The following is a 23,485-nucleotide window of genomic DNA, read 5'->3' as shown; positions in this document are numbered from 1 at the left end:
AGCAGGTCAGGCAGCATCTGAGGAGCAGGAGAGTTAACATTTCAGCCTTAACCCTTCATCAGGACCTGATGCTTTTTCCAGCACCGCACGTTATCAGCACCCTGACTTCTCCAGCATCTGCAGTCCTCACTACCGCCTCGTTGCTCTTTCACAGACCCATCACAGCTACAATGGACCAAATGGCCTTTTTCTGAGCTGTAAGATTCCACAAGACTGAGGCCTGGATAGCAACCACCAACTTCCTTCTCAGTGCATCAGGCCAGTCAGTGAGGGTCAACCAATAAGCAACCAGATCAGCTGAACCCAGTGTTGGAGCAAGTTACTGCAGATGCTGGAATCTGTACTGAAAACAAAAATACTGGGGGTCACAGGGGGTCAGGCAGTATCTGTGGGGAGAGAGCAAGAGGAGTCACAGGGGTCAGGCAGTATCTGTGGGGAGAGAGCAAGAGGGGTCACAGGGTCAGGCAGCATCCATGGAGAGGGATCAAGGGGGATCACAGGGGGTCAGGCAGTATCTGTGGGGAGAGAGCAAGAGGGGTCACAGGGGTCAGGCAGTATCTGTGGGGAGAGAGCAAGCTAACGTTTTCAGTCTAGGTGACTCTTCACTCAGACCTGATGCATTTTCAGTAGCGGAGCCCAAACCCTTTCCTGATGCACCCATCACTTATCACCCCCACCCCCGCCGTGGCAGCTATGCTCCCCACCCACCTAGCACTGCATCCCTTTACCCATCTGTCACCCAACTGCCAAACCCACCTGGTTCCCTATCTCCCATTTAGATTAGATTACTTACAGTGTGGAAACAGGCCCTTCGGCCCAACAAGTCCACACCAACCCACCAAAGTGCAACCCACCCAGACCCATTCCCCTACATTTATCCCTTCACCTAACACTATGGGCAATTTAGCATGGCCAATTCACCTGACCTACACATCTTTGGACTGTGGGAGGAAACCGGAGCACCCGGAGGAAACCCACGCAGACACGGGGAGAATGTGCAAACTCCACGCAGACAGTCGCCTGAGTCGGGAATTGAACACAGGTCCCTGGCGCTGTGAGGCAGTAGTGCTAACCACCGTGACGCCCACCCAGCATTTACCCAGCATTTCACTAATCCTGTCCCATGCTACCTAACGGCCTATTTCCATACTTACCTCACACACTTAACTTCTCCTGGTTACTGTCAAAATACCCTCAAGATCGCAGAATGCTGTAGCTGCTACTGTAAAAAGTCGATTTCATTTCCACGCTGGTGCACCCATCAGTGCTTGCTTGGCTTACTGTCCTGCACCACACTGCTTCAGCTGGGAAGGGTCCTGCTCCTGGATATTGAACAGTAAAACTCTTCTCAAGGGAAGTGAGGACGTTTTCTCTCTGGCCTGGTGTCAGAAATAGCAATTCCTACTCCGAGCGACCAGACAGCACGGGCTGAATGTGTCTGCACTTTGACAAAGGCCAGGGGAATACTCTCCTATGTGCTGATCAACATTTAGCTCTCAAACCATCTCTAAAATAGATTGTTGTTTTAGGCAGCTTGCTTTCTGAAACGTTGGCTGTCTTTGTTTTAACATTATAACAGTGACGATAGGAGTAGTTAAGGGACTGTGAAGTGATTTTGGAAACTTTAAGACTGATTAAAACTGAGAAAGTTCTTCACGCAAGTTTGTAAATCTTTCGAATCCTCTGCCCTAACGGGCCGTATGTGGAGACTTGTTCGGTATATTCAAGTGCACCAGATGCACCATAGAAAGTATTCTATCTGGATGTAGGTGAGAACTGCAGATGCTGGAGATTAGAGTCGAGAGAATGGTGCTGGAAAAGCACAGCAGGTCGTGCAGCATCCGAGGAGCAGGAGAATCGATGTTTCAGTCAAAAACCCTTCATCAGGAATGGGGACTCCAGCACCGCACTCTCAATTTTTATGTGAATGTGTCAAGGCTTGGTACAGCAACTGCTCTGCCCAGGACTGTAAGAAATTACAGAGAGTTGTGAACACAACCCAGTCCATCGCACAAACCAACTGCCATCCAATGATTCCATCTACAGTCCCTGTTGCCACGGAAAGCCAGCCAATATCATCAGAGACCCCTCCCACCCTGGTTATAATCTGTTCCAACCTCTTCCATCAGACAGAAGATACAGAAGCTTAAACACACCCACTAACAGGTTCAGGAACAGCTTCCTCCCCGCTGTTATTAGACTGATGAACGGAACTCACAAATTTCTAACCATGCAAATCTAAAGTTGATCTTGCTTTTTGTGCGCCTTCTTTGTAGCTGTAACTTTGTATTCCTTGCTCTGTCTAATCACCCCATGATCTTTGCATCTTTGTATGTAATGATTTGCTGTACTGCATCCAAAACTAAACTTTTCACTCTACTCAGGTACATGTGACAATAATAAGTCAAATCAAAACAATGAGGGATCTAACAGATATGGGGATCGGGGAGGTAAAGTGTAATTGGGGTGTAAAATCAACATGATTTAGTCCATGATGGACCAGACTTAAGAAGTCAATCTTCCTGCCTTCCTTTAAGTTGTTGCTTAAATGCAAATTCTTCTTTCAGCATCTACCAAAGTTCTTTTTCAGAGAACCCAGAGGCTGTCTCTCCTGCGCTCAGGCAGAGGAAGTATATGATGCACATTGAGATTAGTGCAGATTCAGTCTCACTCGAATAACCACACTCACGTCCTTGAACTAACAATATTAAACCAGTAGGCAAGGTTGAGCAGATGTCTTGTCAAGCATTGCAATGAATTTTGTCCTTCGTTTCTTCATAATGAGCTAATTTTAATTTGATTAGGTCCTAAAATTGAGGTAATTAATAGCAACAAATCAGTTTATTGGGAAGAATCCTCAGTTCGGTGATGCGAACCGAAGATGCTCTTAACTGTTCCTTCACCATGAGTGAGGACGGAGTACAAGCCAATCAGATCAGATCCGATTGTTCTCTCAGGGTTACGCTCAAAGAGACATGAGAAGAAAGTGCACAATTTAAATAAATTATACTCTTCCAACTGAAAATCAGCAGAAGCTGTTGGGAAACAGGCTTGAATTTGATGTTGCCCATTCATTTTGCCCCCTTCTTCCATGTTGAATACCACCTGGAGTCAGTGCTGATGGTGTCAAGGTACTGAACGTACTCTGGGTATGGGGCTTCAATGTTCATCATCAACGGTGGCTCAACACTTCTACTGACTGAGCTGGTCAGGTCCTAATGGGCATAGCCACAAGGCTGGGTCTGTCCCATATGGTGGGGAAAATAACAAGAGTGAAAAATTACTTCACTTCATCCTCACACAGAAAGGGGTAACCACTGCACAGTACCTGTGGAAACAAAGTTCTGTTTTCATACAGAGGATCCCTCCACTGTGTGCAAAGAAGGGATAGACTTCAAACAGATCCAACAACTCAAGACAGGGCATGCATGGGTACAGCTGAGAGTCAGGGGTAACAGAATTCATATTCAATTATGATTCATAAACTCGTGGCTTGGTTTTACTCTGTATCTCACCCTGTGCTGTCCCTGTCTTGCGCATATTTGGTGGGAGAGAGATCTTTACTCTGCATCTGACCCTGTGCTGTTCCTGCCCTGGGAATGTTTGATGGGGATATTGTAGAAGGAATTTTACTCTCCATCTAACCCTGTGATGTCTCTGTCCTGGGAGTGTTTGATGAGAACAGTGTAGAGAGAGCTTTACTCTGTATCCAACCCAATGCTGCCCCTATCCAAGGAGAAAGTGAGGACTCCAGATGCTGGAGATCAGAGTCAAGAGTGTGGTGCTGGAAAAGCACAGCAGGTCAGGCAGCATCCGAGGAGCAGGAGAATCAACACTTCAGGTGTAAGCCCTTCATCAGGAGAGCCCATGCTGTCCATGTCCTGAGATTATTTGATGAGAACAGAGTAAAGGAAGCTTTACTCTGTATCTAACCCCATGCTGTTTCTATTCTGGGAGTAATTCATGGGGTGAGTGTAGAGGAAGCTTTACTCTGTACCTAACCCCATGCTGTCCCTTCCTGGGAGTGTTTGATGGGGAGAGGGAGAGGGGGCTTTACTCTGTATCTAACCCCATGCTGTCCCTTCCTGGGAGTGTTTGATGGTGACAGTGTAGAGAGAGCTTTACTCTGTATCTAACCCCATGCTGTCCCTTCCTGGGAGTGTTTGATGGGGAGAGGGAGAAAGAGCTTTACTCTGTATCTAACCCTGTGCTATCCCTGTCCTGGGAGTGTTTGATAGAGACAACGACAATTTTACTCTGTATCTGTAACCCACGAAAGCATTTGAAAGTCTCTTCTTACTTTACTGAAAATGCACAAAATACTTTATTTCATGTTTTGACACATCTCACCTTGACAGGTTGAAAAAATAGATACTTAGAGCATAAATCAGGAAAAAGAATTTATTTTCATCATTCAGTCATCTTAGCAGGAATCTGTCAAATTTAACTGTTGGTTCAATCTGTGTGGAAACCCCGTAGGAAACTTTACATTCAGTGCTGAGCTCCCAGTGGGAGTCACAGTGATAGAATTAGCTTCAGTGCACAAGGTGTGTGGCTGTGACAAGCTTAAGAATGCTTCCTGTTAACACAATGCCATCAAGTTAATGAGGCCTTGATGCCTCCCTTCATTCTTTGCAAAGTATTTTTGGCTTTGTGAATGACTTAAGTTGACTGAGATCAGGACAGCCGGATCAAAAGTAGGGTTAGAATTCACTGATCTGAAATAATCAGCATTAATTCACATAATTTTATTCTGCTTTAATGAATCTTTTATCCCCGTGTCTGTTGAGAGTGTGGGACTCCTACTGGGATGCTGTTCCACGGACATTGACATCCCTTCAATACATCGCCCCAAGTGCTTGTGCTTGAAAGGGGAAGTGTCAGCCTGCTGTTTGATCACTGAAAGAACATTACATTGACAACAATCCTTGTGTCCAATTCTGATTTACTGACTATTCCTTTAGATGTCAGTCATGGAGCTTAACTATAGTTCAGATTCCTGTGCTGTGGATAACTCCACACGAGTGTTCCCTATTCCGCCTGCTCTCAGGTGGATAACTAACACTCAAGGCTGTGCATTCATTTCAAATTGAATATTCCAGCCTCGATTTCAATTCATTCAGAGCCTTCGATACTCCCTGCCCTCTGATAAGAACAAGGTTGCTTGCAGTGAGGAATCAGTTTGGAAATAACTTTGAGAGGAAGACAGGCACAGGAGTGGGCCATTCAGCCCCTCAAGCCTGTTCTGCTCACCAATGGGAGGTTACCGCTGAACTATGACCGAACTAAAGAGAGGAATTCATGCAGGATTTCCAAGAAATGTTTGCGATTGTTGCAATAGCCTCTGTCAGAGGGGGTCCAGGATATGGACAATAGCATTCCTACCAGTGTATGATCTTAAATCGATGGATCTGCCCACGGCTTGTTAATGACCACAACCATGGTCACACGCAATCTTGCCTCTATAATCTCCTCCAATCCAACAATCGTCCAAGGTTTCTGTAATCCTCCCATTCCGCATCCTTCACTTCTACACCAGGGGTAGATCAGCTGCCTGGTCTGGGCTGTAGAATTTCCCTCGATCTCTTGGCTTACCCCCCTCTCCACCCCCACTTTAACATCATGCTGAATACTATTTTCTTCTTGACCAGACATGTCATAGGAGATCTTCATCTGGATCCATGTCAAATTTTATTGGATAGCACTTGCCTGAAGCTTCTTGAATCATTTTACACATTGGGTTAAAGGTGTTATATAAATCAAAATAGTTGTTGTTGTAAGCTAATAATCCACTGTAAGATTGCTTGCTCCCACAGTTGCAAGTGCTAAGCTGATGAGATTGTTACATTTTCCAGCTGTGACTTTGCTTCAGAATAAAATAGAGGAATGAAGGTGTGGCACGGTGGCTCAGTAGTTAGCATTGATGCCTCACAGCCCCAGGGTCCCGGGTTCGATTCCACCCTCAGGTGACTGTCTGTGTGGAGTTGGCACATTCTCCCCGTGTCTGCATGGGTTTCCTCCGGGTGCTCTAGTTTCCTCCCACAGTCCAAAAATGTGCAGGTTGGGGCGGATTGGCCATGCTAATTTACCCATAGTGTGCAGGCTTGGTAGGTTGGCCATACCTTGGCATTTGTGTGGTGTGAATATTACTTGCCAATTGTCAGCCCGATCTGTCCAGATCTTGCTGCATTTCAACATGGTCTGCTTCAGTACCTGAGGAGCCGTGAATGGTGCAGAACACTGTGCAATCATTGGTGAACATCCCCACTCCTGACCTTATGATGGAGAGAAGATCATTGATAAAGCAGCTAAAGATAGTTGGGGCCTAAGATACTACCCTGAGGAACTCCTGCAGAAATATCCATGACCATCTTTCCATATGTTAGATATGACTCTAACCAGCAGAGGGCCCCCTGATACACATTGACTCTAGTTTTAGTCACTTGGTTGAATGCTGCCTTGATATCAAGAACTATCACTCTCCCTTCCCCTCTGGAGTCCAGCTCTTTTGTCCATGTTTGACCCAAGGCTGTAATGAGGTCAGGAGCTGAGTGACCCTGGGGGAACCCAAACTGGGTGTCACTGAGCAGGTTATTGCTGAGCAGGTGCTGCTTCATAGCACGGTTGATGACCCCCTCCATCCCTTCATTTTGACTAAAGAGGATACAAAAATGTCATAAAAGGCCCCGGCAATTCCCTCCCTTGCATTCTGGGATAGATCCTATCAGGTGCTAGGGACTTGTCTATCTTAGTGCTTCAAAATACCCAAGCACTTACTCATTTTTTATATTAATATGCCTTGGAACATAAACATATCCCTTCCTAAACTCACCATCCATCATGATCTTCTCTTTTGTGAATACCAATTAAAGTATCCATTAAGGACCTGACCCACATCCTCCAGCTCCACACACAAATTCCTTCCTTTGTCTTCAAGTGAACCTACTCTTTCACTAACTACCCTCTTGCTCCTGACATATGTACAAAATGTTTTGGGAATTTCCTTAATCCTGTTTGCCAAGGATGTTTCATGGCCCCTTTTAGCCCTGTTAATCCTAGTTTGCAATCTTTCCTGCTACCTTTGTATTCTTCAAGGGTTCTGTTTGTTTTCAGTTTCCTAAACCATACGTATGCCTCCTTTGTCTTTTTGACTAAGCTCTCAATTTCCCTTGTCATCCAGGGTTCCCTAACCGTGCTATCTTTCTCCTTCATTTTCACAGGAATATGCTGGTCCTAAACTCTAAGCAACTGGCCTTTAGAATATTCCCACATGCCAAATAGGAATGTACCCAGAGAGTGGTGGGCCTGTGGAATTCATTGCCACGGAGTGCAGCGGAGGCCGGGACGCTAAATGTCTTCAAGGCTGAGATTGATAGATTCTTGTTGCCTCGAGGAATTAAGGGCTACGGGGAGAACGCTGGTAAGTGGAGTTGAAATGCCCATCAGCCATGATTGAATGGCGGAGTGGACTCGATGGGCCGAATGGCCTTACTTTCACTCCTATGTCTTATGGTCTTATGGCTTACCCTCAAACTGTCACCTCCAATATACATTCCCTAGATCCTGCCTAATAGTGTGGCAGATAGCTTTCCCCCAACTTAGTACTTTCTTCGAAAGATGTGCAGGTTAGGGTATCCAGTATTGGCTATTCTGAATTGCCCACAGTGTCCACAGATGTGGATCAGCCTTGGGAAATACAGCATTACAGGACATAGGGGAGGTGGGTCTGACTGGGATGTTCTTTGAAGGGTCATTGTGGACTTGATGGGCTGAATGGTCTGATTCCACACCATAGGGATTCTATTATTCTATGACAACTGTTACCCTTATCCATGAGTAACTTGAAACTTAAGGATTAACCATCCAGACCCATTCCCCTACTTTTACTCTTGACTAATGCAGCCAACCTACACATCCCTGAACACTATGAGTAATTTAGTATGGCCAATTCACCTAAACTGTACATCTTTGGATTGTGGGAGGAAACATGAGCACCCAGAGGGAACCCGTGCAGATACAGGGGGAATGTACAAACTCCATATAGATAGTCACCCGAGGCTAGAATTGAACCTATCACTGTGAGGCAGCAGTGCTATCACGGAGCCACCAAGCAAGTATGGTCATTGCTTCTGAAATGCTCCCCACACTGAACCTTCAATCGTGTGTCCAGGCTTTTCCCCCAAACCCTATTGAGTATAGCCCCTTCTCTCGTTGGACTATTCACATATTGCTTCAAGAAACCCTCCTGGATGCATTTAATAAATTACCTCAGACCTCATCCAAGCTCCTGGCACTAAAGAAGTCCCAGTCAATATAAGAAAAGTAAAACCCTGTAGTTTTTACATTTTTCCACAATCTGTCCATGTAAATAGCCATTAAATCCGCCCCTGCTCCATACCACTGACTCCTGAACTGGCTTTCCATTAAGCTGCTAGATAAGACAATTTTCAGACACTTAGCAAACATCCAAAATTCCTTTTAAAATCTGGAATTGGAATGGTTGAGGGTGCATTTGTGTCTTTCTTCAAGCTCAGTAAATTATGTGTTTTACTTTCACCCCCTTCCTGCCAATAAATCCATTTCACAGACAACAAAAGACAATAAATACCTGAAATGCTCTGGCAGGTAATTTAAGTAACTGTGACTTTGTTAACTCATAACAATTTAACAGATTGAGGTCAAGGAACTTAATAAACATCTGCTCAGAGTCCCCCCACCTCTTCATTGTCGGGGCAGTCACACAAGAAGGATCACTATATGAAGATGCTTTTAGATGTAAGTTTGCTGAAGTTAATGAAACTACTTCAAAGGGTCTATTGTCCAAAAACAAATGTCATAGTAAAGATAAAGACAGGAACACAATCAAAGCCTATGTTCCTAATTGTTAAAGATTGGTTCTTACAGTTCATGGGTATTAACAGATTTTATTGCCCATGCCCCCCACCCCGTTCCATTCAAAATCTGAGTGGGTGGGTTTATCTCTGAAATGCTGTGGTTTCATGCATTGAATGACAAGGCCACTGATAGTTTGACACTGCAGTCATACACAAACCAGACCTGAGGACACTTTTCTTCCCTGTTTACTGGAGTTTCCCAGCTCCATGGAAATGGGAGTAACATCAATTCATACACATTAGCTCACCTAACATCGACCACAGGTAATAGGGCTCTGATGAGCTGGATATCTTGTGGTTTATTTGCAAGTCTAGCAGTTTGCAAACTTACAATATCATGGACATAATCTGTGCTGGACCATAGATTATAAGATATAAGCTCAGAAGTAGGCTGTTTTGCCCAATGACCTCACTCCATTGTTCAATGATATATGAAAATTTTCAGCTAAAATTCCACCTTCCTGCCTTCTTCCCACAATTCTTGGTTTCCTTTTGATTAAAAATCTGTCAATCTCAGCCTTGAACAACCCAACCTTGACAGCCTCCTGCAATACAGAATTCCACAGAATCACTACCATCCGAGAAAACAAAGAACATCCTCCACACCTCTACCTGAAATGTCCAACCTTTATTCTGAGATTATGCTCTCTGGTTCTCAGCTTCCCACAAAGAGAAACAACCTTTCCCCATCTACCTCAGCGAGTTCCCATAAGAGGCTGACATGTTTCAATGAGGTTCCTTCTCATTCATCTTAACCCCAATAAGTACAAGCCCAACTCATTCAACCTCTCCTCGCGGCACGGTGGCACAGCAGGGCGGCACGGTGGCACAGTGGTTAGCACTGCTGCCTCACAGCGCCAGGGGCCTGGGTTCAATTCCCGCCTCAGGCGACTGACTGTGTGGAGTTTGCACGTTCTCCCCGTGTCTGCGTGGGTTTCCTCCGGGTGCTCCGGTTTCCTCCCACAGTCCAAAGATGTGCGGGTCAGGTGAATTGGCCATGCTAAATTGCCCGTAGTGTTAGGTAAGGGGTAAATGTAGGGGTATGGGTGGATTGCGCTTCGGCGGGTCGGTGTGGACTTGTTGGGCCGAAGGGCCTGTTTCCACACTGTAAGTAACCTAATCTAATCTAATTACAAATAAGTGAAGCTCTTCATACCCGGGATCAATCCAGTAAACATTCTGTGACCTACCTACAATGCAGACATAACTTTCCTCAGGTAAGGGGCCCATAACTGTTTACAGTATTCCAGCTGCAGTCTAACCAGTTAGTTTGGGGAAAATTTCTCTATTCTTATATTCCATTCTCTTTGAAATAAAGGCCAACATTCCCATTTTCCCTCCCGAATGCTTCCCAAACTTGGATGCTAGTTTTTCTGATTCGTGGACAGAGATTCCCAAAAGTCTGTGTACTGTAGCTTTCTGTATCGTTCCCCATTTGACCGTGATTAGTTTCCTCTAGTCTTCCTGCTGAAGTGTATAGCCTCACGTTACTGAGAGCTCGTATATTACCTGCAGCAATCCGATACAAGTCACAGTTTATTTGTCGTTCCTAAGACAATTGGGAGACATTTGAATAGAATGTTAAATACCAGAGCATAAAATACTTATTTGGCAGTCATAGGGATATACAGTGCAGACACAGACCCTTCGGTCCAACTCGTCCATGCTGACCAGATATCCCAAATTAATCTAGTCCCATTTGCCAGCATTTGGCCCATATCCCTCTAAACTTTTCCTATTCCTATACCCATCCAGATGCCTTTTAAATATAGTAATTGTACCAGCCTCTACAACTCCCTCTGGCAGCTCATTCCATACACATACCACCCTCTGCATGGAAAAACTGCTCCTTAGATCCCTTTTAAATCTTCCCCTCTCACCCTAAACCTATGCCTTCTAGTTTTGGACTCCCCAAACCTGGTGAAAAGACCTTTCTATTTATCCTACCCGTGCCCTCATGATTTTATAAACCTCAATAAGGTCACTCCTCAGCCTCCGATGCTCTAGGGAAAACAGCCCCAGCCTGTTCCACCGTCTTCCTATAGCTCAAACCTTCTAACCCTGGCGACATCCTTGTAAACCTTTTCTGAACCCTTTCAAGTTTCACAACATCTTTCCTATAGCAGGGAGACCAGAATTGCACACAATAATCCAAAAGTGGCCTAACCAATGTCCTGTACAGCTGCAACATGACCTCCCAACTCTTACACTCAGTGCTCTGACCAATAAAGGAAAGCATACCAAACATCTTCTTCACAATCCTATCTACCTGCGATTCCATGTTCAAGGAGCTATGAACCTGCAATCCAAGGTCTCTTTGTTCAGCAAGACTCCCCAGGACCTTACTGTTACAACACACAGTAAATTCTCCTGTTTAATTTGAAACCAGCAACAGAAAAAAGATTTATCTGTGAAAATTCGATAGGCAAAGAACTAGTTAAAGTAAAAATTAACAACTTTATTTCTTAATGTATAACAGAGAATAATTAACTAACAACTATTTACAACTCCTTCCTCTAACCTATCTGTTACCTTCCCTTCTATAGTACTAGTCCAATAAAACTCCCGATTACAATTTACAAAACAAAAGTTCTTATCTCAAAATCAAACAGCTTTCATTCTTGTCTGTATTTTTCAGTCTTCTGCTTCACAGGTTACTGATCAATAAAGGTACCTTTAAGAGAGCTATTTTTCAGACCATCTTTTTACATGCTGATAGCTTGGCAGTTCTCCTCTCAACTGTTCAATTTTCCTTGGTCTTATATTCCCCCCCCAAGGCATCAGATTGTGTCATTGGCTTTTACGATTTGGAGTTTGGTATTTTCCAGGGTATAATTTAAACTGATTGGCCTTATTCAAATCTGTTTTATCGTTTCCAGGCAACCAGCTAATTTAGCTTTCAACCAAGTGTTACATTGCTACCTTATTGAGAACGTTTGGTGCTGTCAGGTAACTCTACCAGGTTTTAACTCTCTTCAAGGTACAGTACACCCACATCTTCATAACATTTAACATTAATGATATAAGTCCTGCTCTGATTTGCCTTTTCATAGTGTAACACCTCATTTTGTCTAAACTAAACTCTATCTGTCACTCCTCAATGCATTGTCCCATCTGATCCCGTTGCACTCTGAGGTAGCCTTCTTTACTGTCCACTACACCTCCAATTTTGGTGTCATCTGCAAACTTACTAACTATACTTCTTATGTCTATATCCAAATCATTTATATAAATGACGAAAAGCAGTAGATCCAACATCAATTCTTGTGGCATTCCACTGGTCACAGGCCTCCAGTCTGAAAAGCAACCCCCCAACAACATCCTCTGTCTTTGGATACAGTCAATTCTGTATCTAAATAGTTGGCTCTCCTTGTATTCTGTGTGATCTAACCTTGCCAACCAGTCTACCATTAGGAACCCTGTTGAATGCCTTACTGAAGTCTATGCAGTTGAAAATCCTGAAGAAGGGCTCATGCCCGAAACATCGATTCTCCTGCTCCTTGGATGCTGCCTGACCTGCTGCGTTTTTCCAGCAACACTTTTTCAGCTCTGATCTCCAGCATCTGCAGTCCTCACTTTCCCCCACAGTTAAAAATCGCACAACACCAGGTTATAGATCAATAGGTTGATTTGGGAGCACTAGCTTTCAGAGCACTGCTCCTTCATCAGGTAGCTGGTGGGGCAGTATTATTGGACACAGAATTTATAGTGAATGATCAAAGTGCCATACAACTGTTGTGATGTATTGAAGGAACCGAGATTGCTGTAAAATCTTGGCAAGACCAAGCAGTCGCTACGGCAACAGATGAATGGACACCGCGCAACTTTCGCTAGACAGGGATGTTCCCTCCTAGTCAGGGAGCACTTCAGTGGTTGGGAACATTCAGCCTCTGATCTTCAGGTGACCACTCTCCAAGGCAGACTTTGGGATACGCGACAATGCAGAGCTGCCAAGCAGAGGCTGATGGCCAAGTTTAAACGGGATTTTAGTTTCCTTTTTCCTTTTTCCTGTCCGGGAGCCGCGGGAGACAGAGCGGAGGTGGCGTGGAGACCAGGAGGGTGCCGGGAAGCTAAGGAAACTGCTTAAATACTTACCTTCAAAGCCCACCGCCCTTTTTCCTGTCCGGGTGCACCGAGAGACATAGCAGAGGTGCCTATTGCTTGATGTGGGAGCTCAGGGACGTGGCTGATGTTCCTGACTCTTACATTTGCAGGACGTGTGTCCAGCTGCAGCTCTTGTTTGATGCAGGACGGCTCTGGAGCTGCGGATGGACTCACTGTGGAGCATCCGCGATGCTGAGGAGGTCGTGGATAGCACGTTTAGTGAACTGGTCACACCGCAGGTTAGGATTGCTGAGGGAGACAGTGAATGGGTGATCAAAAGGCAGAAGAAGAATAGGAAGGCAGTGCAGGTGTCCCCTGCGGTCATCTCCCTCCAAAACAGCTATACCGTTTTGGATACTGTTGGGGGAGATAGCTCACCAGGGGAGGGCAGCAGTTGTCAAGATCATGGCACTGTGGCGGGCACTGCTGTTCAGAAGGGCAGGAAAAACACTCGTAGGGTCATAGTCATAGGGGATTCTATTGTGAGGGGAGTAGATAGGTGGTTCTGTAACCGAAAACAGGACTCCTGGGTGGTATGTTGCCTCCCAGGTGCCCCGGTCAGGGATATCACAGATCGGCTGCAGAGCATTCTAAAAGGGGAGGGTGAACAGCCAGTTGTCTTGGTGCATATAGGCACCAATGATATAAGTAAAAAGCGAGATGAGGTCCTGAAAGAAGAATACGGGGAGCTCAGAGAGAAGTTAAAGAGAAGGACCTCAAAAGTAGTGATCTCGGGATTAGCCAGCGTAGAAATGAAAAATAGACAGGATGAACAAGTGTAGGAGGGAGGGTTTCAGATTTGTTGGACATTGGGACCGGTTCTGGGGAAGGTGGGACTATTACAAAATGGATGGTCCACACCTGAATCAGACCAGATCTAATTTCCTTGGGGGAGTTTTTGCTCCTGCTGTTGGGAAGGTTTTAAACTAATGTGGCAGGGGGCTGGGAACCAGAAGAGAAGAGAAGTCGGCAGCGAGGTGGAGACTGGAGACTGTAAGAATGATGAAGATAGCATTAATAAGGGAAAGAGTAGCAGAGAGTAGATGAGTGCAAAAGAACTGGTGGCCTGAAGTGCATCTACTTTAATGCAATGAGTATAGCGGGTAAGGCGGATGAACTTAGGGCTTGGATTGGTGCCTGGGAGTATGACATCATTGCAATCACAGAGAGTTGGTTGGAAGGGCATGATGATTGACAACTAAATGTTCCAGGATACAGACGATTCAGACAGGACTGGGAGGGAAGTAAAACGTAGGGTGGAGTTGCATTACTGGTCAGGGATGGAATCACGGCTGTGTTAAAGGAGGAGACTATGGAGGGTTTGGGTAGTGAGGCATTATGGGTGGAGCTGAGAAATAAGAAGGGTGCAGTTACATTGTTGGGGCTGTAGTACAGACCTCCCAACAGTGAGCGTGAGGTAGCAGAATAAATAGGTAAACAGAGGATGGAAAGATGTAGATGCAATAGGGGAGTAGTGATGGGAGATTTTAATTTTCCCAACTTAGCGTCAGAGGTCTGGATAGTGTAGAATTTGCAAGAAGTGTCCAGGAGAGTTTTCTAGAGCAGTATGTCAATAGTCCGACGATGGAAGAGGCCATATTGGACCTGGTACTGGGGAACGAGCCAGGACAGGGTGGTAGAAATTGGGATTTCTTTGGGAACAGTGACATAATTCCGTAAGTTTTAGAATACTCATAGACAAAGATGAGAGTGGTCCTAAAGGAAGAGGACTAAACTGGGCCAAGGCAAATTATATCAAAATTAGGCAGGAGCTTGGAAATGTGGATTGGACACAGCTATTAGAAGGGAAGCCCACATTTGAGATGTGGGATACTTTCAAAGATAAGTTAAAGATGTTGCAGGATAGGCATGTCCTGTTGAAGGCAAAGATAGGAAGGGCAAAATTCGTGAACCATGGATGACAGGAGAAATTGTACGACTAGTCAAGAGGGAAAGGGAAGCATACATAAGGTCTAGGCAGCTAAAAACAGAATGGGCCCTGGGGGAATATCGGAAGAGTAGGACCAGTCTTAAACGAGGAATCAAGCGGGCTAAAAGGGTCATGAAGTAGCTTTAGTGAGCAGAATTAAGGAGAATCACAAAGCATTTTATTCTTATCAAAGAAACAAGCAGGTAACTAGAGAAAGGATTGGTCCACTAAAGGATAATGAAGGAAGGCTGTGTGTCGAACCTGAGAGAATGGGTGAGATTCTGAATGATTACTTTGCATCAGTGTTCACTGAGGAGAGGAACATGATGAATGTTGAGATCGGTGATAGAAGTTTGATTAGTCTGGATCACGTTGACATAAGTAGGGAAGATGTGTTGGGTAGGCTAGAGGTTATTAAGGTGGACAAATCCCCAGGACTGGATGGGATCTATCCCAGGTTGCTGAGGGAGGTGAGAGAGGAAATAGCTGGGGCCCTGACAGATATCTTTGTGGCATCCTTAAATACAGGTGAGGTGCCGGAGGACTGGAAGGTTGCTCATGTTGTCCCCCTGTACAAGAAGGGTAGTAGGGATATTCCACGTAATTACAGATCAGTGAGCCTGACGTCAGTGGTGGGAAAGTTGCTGGAGAAGGTACTGAGGGATAAGATCTATTTGCATTTAGAAAAGAATTGGCTTATCAGTGAGAGGTAACACAGTTTTGTGTGGGGGAGATCGTGCCTTACCAACTTAATAGAGTTCTTTGAGGAAGTGACCAAGTTGATAGATGAAGGAAGGGTTGTTGATGTTATACACATTGACTTTAGTAAGGCGTTTGATAAGGTTACCTATGGTAAACTAATGGAGAAAGTGAAGTCACATGGTGTGCAGGGTGTTCTAGCAGGTGGATAAAGAACTGGTTGAGCAACAGGAGACAGAGAGTAGTAGTTGAAGGGAGTTTTTCGAAATGGAGAAAGGTGCCCAGTGGTGTTCCACAGGGGTCAGTGTTGGGGCCACTGTTGTTTGTGATATACATAAATGATCTGGAAGAGGGCACTGTTGGTATGATCAGCAAGTTTGTAGATGACACGAAGATTGGTGGAGTAGCAGAAAGCATAAGGGACTGTCAGAGAATACAGGAGGGTATAGATAGACTGGAGAGTTGGGCGGAAAAGTAGCAGATGGATTTCAATCCAGACAAATGTGAGGTGATGCATTTAGGCAAGACTAATTCTCGAGCGAATTATACAATGAACGGAAGAGCCTTGGGACAAGTTGATGGGCAGAGAGATCTGGGAGTGCAGCTCCATTGTACCTTAAAGGTTGCTGCACAGGTGGATAGAGTGGTCAAAAAGGCATATAGTATACTGTGGTTCTGTTCGCCGAGCTGGGAATTTGTGTTGCAGATGTTTCGTCCCCTGTCTAGGTGACATCCTCAGTGCTTGGGAGCCTCCTGTGAAGCGCTTCTGTGATCTTTCCTCCGGCATTTGTAGTGGTTTGTCTCTGCCGCTTCCGGTTGTCAGTTCCAGCTGTCCGCTGCAGTGGCCGGTATATTGGGTCCAGGTCGATGTGCTTATTGATTGAATCTGTGGATGAGTGCCATGCCTCTAGGAATTCCCTGGCTGTTCTCTGTTTGGCTTGTCCTATAATAGTAGTGTTGTCCCAGTCGAACTCATGTTGCTTGTCATCTGAGTGTGTGGCTACTAAGGATAGCTGGTCGTGTTGTTTTGTGGCTAGTTGGTGTTCATGGATGTGGATCGTTAGCTGTCTTCCTGTTTGTCCAATGTAGTGTTTTGTGTAGTCCTTGCATGGGATTTTGTACACTACATTGGTTTTGCTCATGCAGTGCATCGGGTCCTTCGTTCTGGTGAGTTGTTGTCTGAGAGTGGCTGTTGGTTTGTGTGCTGTTATGAGTCCTACAAAAGCAACCATCCCAACACACACAAAAGAACTTGCATCAAGACACTATTCAAAAGGGCCACAGCACACTGTAGTACACCAGAACTGCAAAAAGAGGAAGAAGAACACCTCTACAACGCATTCGCCAAAAACGGATATCATAGAACATAGAAGGATACAGCGCAGTACAGGCCCTTCGGCCCTCGATGTTGCGCCGACCGAATCCTACCTAACCTATACTAGCCCAATAACTTCCAAATGCCTATCCAATGCCCGCTTAAATGACCATAAAGAAGGAGAGTTCACCACTGATACGGGCAGGGCATTCCATGAACTCACAACCCGCTGTGTGAAGAATCTACCCCTAACATCTGTCCTATACCTACCACCCCTTAATTTAAAGCTATGTCCCCTAGTAACACCTGACTCCATTAGCGGTAAAAGGTTCTTAGTATCTACCCTATCTAAACCCCTAATCATCTTATACACTTCTATCAGATCTCCCCTAAACCTTCTCTTCTCCAATGAGAACAGCCCCAAGTGCCTCAGCCTTTCCTCATAAGACTTTCCTACCATTCCAGGCAACATCCTGGTAAACCTCCTCTGCACTCGTTCTAAAGCTTCCACATCCTTCCTATAGTATGGCGACCAAAACTGCACACAATACTCCAGATGAGGCCGCACCAGAGTCTTATACAACTGCAACATGACCTCAGGACTCCGGAACTCAATTCCTCTGCCAATAAAGCCCAGTACACCATATGCCTTCCTCACAGCACTATTTACCTGGGTGGCAACTTTCAGAGATCTGTGTACATGGACACCAAGATCCCTCTGCTCATCCACACTACCAAGTAGCCTACCATTAGCCCAGTAATCCATCATCTTGTTATTCCTACCAAAGTGAACGACTTCACACTTAGCTACATTGAATTCCATTTGCCACCTTTCTGCCCAGCTCTGCAACTTATCTATATCCCGCTGTAACCTACCACTTCCTTCCTCACTATCCACAACTCCACCGACTTTTGTGTCATCCGCAAACTTGCTTACCCAGCTTTCAAGTCCTTCCTCTAGATCATTTATAAAGATAACAAAAAGCAATGGTCCCAAAACAGATCCTTGTGGTACACCGCTAGTAACTGCGCTCCAAGATGAACATAATCCATCAACTACTACCCTCTGTCTCCTTCCAGCCAGCCAATTCCTAATCCAAACCTCTAATGTATCCTCAATGCCATACCTCCGAAGTTTTAGCATTAGCCTACCATGGGGAACCTTATCGAACGCCTTACTAAAATCCATATACACAACATCTACTGCTTTACCCTCATCCACTTCCTTGGTCACCTTCTCAAAGAACTCAATAAGGTTTGTGAGGCACGACCTGCCCTTCACAAAACCATGCTGGCTATCCCTGATCACGTTATTCCTACCCAGATGTTCATAAATCTTATCCCTTACCATTCTCTCTAAGACTTTGCCCACCACTGAAGTCAGACTCACTGGCCTATAGTTGCTAGGGCTATCCCTACTCCCTTTCTTGAACAATGGGACCACATTCGCTATCCTCCAGTCCTCTGGTACTATTCCTGTTGACAACGACGACATAAAAATCCAGGCCATTGGCTCTGCTATCTCCTCCCTAGCTTCCCATAGGATCCTGGGGTAAATGCCATCAGGCCCAGGAGACTTATCTATATTCATCCTTTCCAATATTCCCAAAACCTCTTCCCTGCATATTTCCAGGGCATCCATTCTAATTATTTGTGATTCCATATTCACATCAGCAACAGTGTCCTGTTCCTGAGTGAATACTGATGAAAAGTACTGATTTAATGTCTCTCCAATCTCCTCCGCCTCCACACACAACTTCCCACTACTATCCTTGACAGGACCGATACCTACCCTAGTCATCCTTTTATTCTTGACATACCTATAGAAAGCCTTTGGGTTTTCCCTAATCCTACCAGCTAAAGACTTTTCATGTCCCCTTCTCGCTTTTCTTAGCTCCCTCTTTAGCTCCTTCCTGGCTACCTTATAACTCTCAATCGCCCCTACTGAACCTTCACGCCTCATCTTTACATATGCCGCCTTCTTCCCTTTCACAAGGGACTCCAATTCCTTACTAAACCACGGCTGCCTCACAAGGCCCTTTACACCATGCCTGACTGGTACATACCTATCGAGGACACGCAGTAGCTGCTCCTTGAACACTCCCCACATCTCATTAGTGTTCTTCTCTTGAAGCCTGTTTTTCCAATCCACACATCCTAAGTCATGCCTCACTGCATCATAATTTCCCTGCCCCCAGCTATAGCTCTTGCCCTGCGGCACACGATTATCCCTCTCCATCACTAAAGTAAAAGTCACCGAGTTGTGGTCACTGTCCCCGAAGTGCTCACCTACCTCCAAGTCCAACACCTGGCCTGGTTCATTACCTAGAACCAAATCCAATATAGCCTCCCCTCTTGTTGGCCTGTCGACATATTGTGTCAGGAAACCCTCCTGCACACATTGGACAAACACCGACCCATCTAATGAACTCGAGCTATAGCTCTCCCAGTCAATATCTGGGAAGTTAAAGTCCCCCATAACAACCACCCTGCTACCTTCACTCTTTTCCTGAATCATCCTCGCAATATTATCCTCTACTTCTCTAGGACTATTAGGAGGCCTGTAGAAAATATCCCTGCGATTTCATCAACAGATGCCTAAGGGAAAGACAACGGAACGAGGACATGCCGCAACCCAAAGAACTAGCCACACTACCATACATCAAGAATATTCCTGAACTGACAGCCAGACTACTACGACCACTAGGACTCATAACAGCACACAAACCAACAGCCATGCTCAGACAACAACTCACCAGGACAAAGGACCCGATACCCAGCATGAGCAAAACCAATGTAGTGTACAAAATCCCATGCAAGGACTGCACAAAACACTACATAGGAGAAACAGGAAGACAGCTAACGATCCATATCCATGAACACCAACTAGCCATGAAACGACACCACCAGCTATCCCTAGTCGCCACACACGCAGATGACAAGCAACATGAATTCGACTGGGACAACACTACTATTATAGGACAAGCCAAACAGAGAACAGCCAGGGAATTCCTAGAGGCATGGCATTCATCCACAGATTCAATCAATAAGCACATCAACCTGGACCCAATATACCGGCCACTGCAGCAGACAGCTGGGACTGACAACCGGAAGCGGCAGATTCAAACCACTATAAATGCCGGAGGAAAGATCACAGAAGCGCTTCACAGGAGGCTCCCAAGCACTGAGGATGTCACCTAGACAGGGGACAAAATGTCTGCAACACAAATTCCCAGCTCGGTGAACAGTACCACAACAATGAGCACCCGAGCTACAAATCTTCTCACAAACTTTGAGGCATATAGTATGCTTGCTTTCATCGGACGGGGTATTGAGTATAAGAGCTGGCATGTCATGTTAAAATTGTACAAGACATTGGTTCGGCCGCATTTAGAATACTGTGTTCTGGTCGCCACATTACCGAAAGGATGTGGACGCTTTGGAGAGGGTGCAGAGAAGGTTAACGAGGATGTTGCCTGGTATGGAAGGTGCTAGTTATGAAGAGAGGTTAGGTTTGTTTACATTAGAAAAAATGAAGTTAAGAGGGACCTGATTGAGGTTTACAAAATCATGAAGGGTATAGACAGGGTGGATAGAGACAAGCTTTTTCCCAGGGTGAAGGATTCAATAACGAAAGGTCACACTTTCAAGGTGAGAGGTGGAAAGTTTAAGGGGGATACACACGGCAAGTACTTCACACAGAGGGTGGTGGGCATTTGGAATGCATTGCCAGCAGAGGTGGTAGAGGCAGGCACAGTAGATTCATTTAAGTTGCTTCTGGACAGTTGTATGAGTAGGTGGGGAGCAGAGGGATACAGATGCTTAGGAATTGGGCGATAGGTTTAGACAGTGGATTTGGATTGGCTCAGGGTTGGAGGGCCGAAGGGCCTGTTCCTGGGCTGTAAGTTTTCTTTGTTCTTTGTTCCAAGTGACCCCACTACACTCTCACACACACACACACTCTTACACATGAACACACTAACTCAAAAATCATTCTGAAGATCTGCAGGCCAAGATTTTAATGTGAAATCCCCTAACCATTCAGACCCTCCCCCATACACATGCTGTCTTCCAGACAGACAGACACACACGCACACATACCCACACTCAGACTCAGGCGTACACCCTCTCACAGGCAAATACTCCTTCACACTCACGCACACATGCACATTCACACACTCTCTCTCCCTCACACACGCACGTAGAGGTCTATGGGGTGACTTTGCATTTGCAGATTTGTATTTACAGATACATTCCATTTTGTTTAAAAAGCACATAATCTGAGGGCAGTCAGTCCATGTAACATTTTATAAATTCCTACTTTGAAAATAGAACCAGTCTGACTCAAGGTTGGCTACAAACAGACTCTAACCTCACACCTTTAATGCATTGTCTGAGCTGGGATGTCACCTTTTTTTATTAAACCTTAAATTATCTTGGGAATGTGATGTGAAAGAACTTCTGGAACGAAAGCTACAACCCACTCTAAATGATTAAAGACTTAACAGCAATCTCGGTTTGTTCAATACATTGCATCAGTTGCTTAACACTTTGATCTTTTTCTATAAACTCTATTCCTATGATCCTGCCCCAATCACTACTTGATGAAGGGCCAGCGCTCCGAAAGCTAGTGCTTCCAAATAAACCTGTTGGACTATAGCCTGGCGTTGTGTGATTTTTAACCACCCCAGTATCACACCGGCACCTCCACATCAAGAAGTCCAGATACATCACACCCTCTTTGTTACTTCTTCCAAAAATGCAATCAAATTTGTGAGACATGACTTCCCATGCACAAAACCATGTTGACTATCCCAAATCAGTCCTTGCCTTTCCAAATACATGTACATCCTGTCCCTCAGGATTCCCTGCAATAACTTGCCCACCACCGAGGTCAGGCTCACTGTCGAGAGTTCCCTGGCTTGTTCTTACCACCTTTCTTAAACAGTGGCACCACATTCACCATTCTCAAGTCTTCCAACACCTCGCCTATCACTGATGATGATCCAAATATCTCAGCAAGAGGCCCAGCAATTTCTTCCCTTGCTTTCCACTGAGTTCCAGGGTATACTGATGTGGTCCTGTGGATTTATCAACCTTTATGTATTTTAAGATCACCAGCACGTTCTCCTGTGTAATACGGACATTTGTAAAGACGTTACAATCTGTTTCCCCGCATTCAATATCTTGCATATCCTTCTCCACGGTAAACATAGATGCAAGACACTCACTTAGTATCTGCCCATCTCCTGTGGTTCCACATGTAGGCTCCTAGTATTCCTTTTTTTAGTCAGAGCTTTATTCTAACTTGCACTTTGCAAAATTCCAACACTACTGATTATTTCCAGTTCTCACCTAATTTTCCTTAATTAACTTACAACTGTCACTCGTTCCCTGGTTCCATTTGATCTCAGCTATCCCTGGCTGACCATACTAGACGATAACCTCACCATCTCCTGAGATGCTCTGCCTTTGCTCACCCATCAGACTCCAATGTTAACCGTTTCAAAACCATGACCTTCCACATCGGTATTTTATGCGTGTGCATCTTAAGCTCCTCATGATAGTCTTACAAATGTCTCCACAAAGAGACTGCATAAAGGGAAAGTGAAGAAAGCAAATTCTTCTCTTCTGTTACCTTGATCACAGGTGCCCAAATATCTATCGGATCCTTAAAGGAATGGACAGCATAATTGCTGAGCGGATGTTTCTCCTCTTTGACCAGAGGGCGCAGTCTCAGAGTAAAGGGCTGCCCATTTAAAACTGAGATGAAGAGGATTTTCCTCTTTCAGAGAGTTGTGATCCTTTGGAATTCCTTACCACAGAGAGCTGTGGAGCACAGTCCTTGTGTACATTTCATACTTAGGTAGATAGATGCTTGATCAGTCGGGGAATCAAGGGTTTATGGGAAAAGGGCAGGAACATGAATGTGAGGAATGTCAGACCAGTTATCAAATGGCAGAGCAGGCTAGAGAGGTTGAATGGCTTATTCCTGTTCCAGTTTCTCATGGCATTATCAGTTTTAGAGAGAGGCTATTTGGAGGTTTGCGCACTCCCTTCGATGCCTCACCTTGGCCTCTGTGTGCCTCTGATGACAATTTTCGAGATGATTCCAAGATGAGCATTCTTAATTTTGTTCGGCCACTCCTTAGGGTCTTTGATGAGTCTGCGAGGATGTTTGATTACCTCAGCTGTCCTCCTGCTAGTCTCCTGCTGTGACTGAGTTCTGGACGCGTGAGTGGAACGTCCTGTCTAGGAAGAATCATCTACTTCAGGGGCAATGAAAAGGGCAACCTACAATCTTTCATCAACAACTCCCACAGTCCAAAAATGTGCAGGTTAGGTGAATTGGCCATGCTAAATTGCCCGTAGTGTTAGGTGAAGGGGTAAATGTAGGGGAATGGGTCTGGGTGGGTGCGCTTCAGTGGGTCGGTGTGGACGTGTTGGGCCGAAGGGTCTGTTTCCACACTGTAAGTAATCTAATCTAATCTAATCAAAAAAAGTTCTGCCAGACTCCCTGTTCCATTCCTAACTTGTCAATTA

Source organism: Hemiscyllium ocellatum, chromosome 17, assembly GCF_020745735.1.
Source record: "Hemiscyllium ocellatum isolate sHemOce1 chromosome 17, sHemOce1.pat.X.cur, whole genome shotgun sequence".
NCBI lineage: Eukaryota > Metazoa > Chordata > Chondrichthyes > Orectolobiformes > Hemiscylliidae > Hemiscyllium > Hemiscyllium ocellatum.
Note: the sequence above shows the minus strand (reverse complement) of the source record.